Here is a 3,117-nt window from a genome sequence, read left to right on the forward strand (position 1 = left end):
ATGTGAAGTAATCACGATGTGCAGTAATATAAAGTGAAGCACCTGAATCAATTACTCAATCACATGTATGACAAGTGAGATTTATAGAGCTATAATCATAAATAATACCTATATCACCATCAACTACGGCTATAGTATTCTCTTTGTCATTTTTCTGACCATCATCTTTTTCGTTTGCATGTTCTCTTTTTCACAATCTACACTCTCTTTTTACATGACACATTTTCTGACAATAAAAACACTTGACGCTTCTCCTCGCAACTTAGATTTTCCTCTAGGGTTATCATTATTTTGTTGACAGAAATTTCTGCTTTGACTTCTCCCCCGTCTTTCTTGGTTTTTTGAAATAAGTGCAACTGACTCAGAGGGAACTACTTCAGCATTTTTTTTTTTAGATTCTTCATTTTGCAGTCTATCTGTAACCATATCCAAGGTTAATTTATCATTCGGCGTAGAATTATTTACTTACACTACTAATGTCTCCCAACTGCCTCGCAAAGAACTAAACAACATCAGTGCTTGTAACTCATCATCTAGAATGATTTTTATAGTAGTCAACTAATCAACCAAGCCTTAAAATTCACTAGTGTATTCAGTTATACTGCGGCCCTCCTTATATTTCAAGTTAACAAGTCTTTTTATTATATTCACTTTATTTTGTACTGTCGGCTGCTCATAAATTGTTTCTAATTTTCTCTAAAGAACATCATCTATGGATTCCTTCGCGGCATGATGGTACATACTCTGATCAATCCATGACCTAATAATACCTACGACCTTCTGGTTCAATAAGCATATTTCTTATCATCTAAATCAGCAGGTTTAGCTTCGTCGCCTTCAATAGGTTCATGTAAATCTTTCATGTAGAGCGGATCTTCCATTCTATTGAAGGCGGTTAAGCAACCTGACGCTCTGATATCACTATGTTAGGAAAGGGACTCACAAGAGCAGCTGCAAATTAAGCAGAAAAAATATTATTTCTCTCTTTATGTGATTAAAATAAGATGTGCACCACAAACAAATAGGCAGAAAAATAAACTGAGAAATCCAAAGCAATAAATAAACTACAAAAGACACCGATTTTTACGTGAAAAACTCAAATCGGAAAAAATAATGAGACCGTAGTCTAATATAAACTTCCATTATATTAATGAGATTACGGCACAAATTCTTCTTCAGATAACACTAGAGGCTAACAACATCAAGATTCTCAACAATTTTGGCTTATTATAATAGATTTAATATTTATTTCTCTAATAAGTGGGTATCTCAAATAACAGTTATTAAAAGAATAAAATACAGATCAACACCAGTAGAAATGTAGAGGGCGATGTAAGGAACTTACTCTCCAAATTTATGAGAAATCAGAGTTAAAATCACATTCCGATCGTTTAATCAAAAATTGAAAATCCAAAGAAATACCTATGTCTTTCTCTCTTGCAACGTCTTCTCAATTCGTGAATCTCACGATTCTTCACTTATTTCCTTTATATATTTTCTAGTTAATTTCATCCAAGTCTAAAATTTTGCAATAATTACACATCAAGTAAATTATTTTGAACTTTGGACTTTTTGGTCCACCAAAGTGAGATAGACCCCACATTATTAACGTAAAAGATCCTACTTTCTTTTATTGTTTATTATTATAATTAATTTTATGTTATTATGGTGATTTCGATGAAAATAGATATATAAAATAGATGATTCAGATAATATTTTTTTGGAAAAAAATCAAATAATAAGCTCAAACTTTAAGAAAAATAGAAAATTATTCTTGCATTTATCTAAAAAAAGAACAATAGAGAATTATTCTTCTTACATGTACATGATAATAACACGAATATATTAGATATTTTCCTCAGTAAATATTATGACAACGCAACACCTATATAAACAACGCATGTCACCAATTACAATTTTTCTAACAACTTGATTAGCATGTCTTCATACACGCGTTGGACCGCAAGCAAAATTCCTGTGCTTTATGAAAAGTCTCATGCGAATGCAAAAGTTTGTGTTTACTCTTTAGAAGTGATTTTTTTTTTTTTTTCAGTAGTTATGTATATAAGATTGTTGGTCTCGTTGTTCACACTCTAAACTCAAATTTCACCTTCAAAAGGTTAGGTGTAATTACGAGTTAAGGCTAGAGTCGGTTGCTATTCATTTCATGCCAAATTCAGATTTATTTAAACATGGCGCATTTAAAATCTTATCAAAAATTTGAAATCTTAACATGACATAGAAGATAAATGAGTAAGACATGACAATTTATTTTATAACAAGGTAATCATGTCACCTGGACAAGAGATGACTCAAAAACTCATGTCAATAATATATATTGAACTCGATTTACATGAATATATATTACTAGCTCACTCATTATTTAACAAAGATTGCACGCATTTATTTATCTAAACAATATATGTATTGATAATATTATCCAATATACATGGTTATTAAAATGATAAAAAATCATATTTAATTAAGCTATTAATCATATTAAAGTACATGTGATGGTGGCTAACGTAAAATGTGATGAATATTCTTAGATGTTTTCGTAAATATAAAAAAATCCTCATTTTTATATAGGTTAGTGAGTCGACCCACACAACTACCATTTACTAATATCAACACATTGGTGGCTCAAGACTTGTAATTAACCTCAACTGACATGTTTATACCTTATCTAATTCAATCGAATAAAATTAAGTACAGTCCAATCCAACGTGACATACTAAAATATACCTTAAAGTGTATCAAATTGAAGATTCTAAATATACCTCTCAAAACATAAAATAAAACTATTTAAGAAAAGATTCAAATGTAAATGTAAATAAAGGCGAAATAAATAAAAAAATGGACTAAACGCAATAAAGCCACCCACAATTAACTATAGATGAATGAATATTATATAATAATTAAAAAGGGAAAGAAATCATTGTAGTATAAAAGGGATATACAATCAACGCCTGACAAAATAATAAATCACACACACTTGATACTTATTTATGAAAAATAATTAATTACGATCGCTTAATTAATATAAGCAAGTAAGCAAGCAACAAGAATAATGGTGGTAAATAACAAAAGGTATATGGTCTAACCCAGCCTACGCTT

This window comes from Citrus sinensis, chromosome 4 (assembly GCF_022201045.2).
Source record: "Citrus sinensis cultivar Valencia sweet orange chromosome 4, DVS_A1.0, whole genome shotgun sequence".
NCBI lineage: Eukaryota > Viridiplantae > Streptophyta > Magnoliopsida > Sapindales > Rutaceae > Citrus > Citrus sinensis.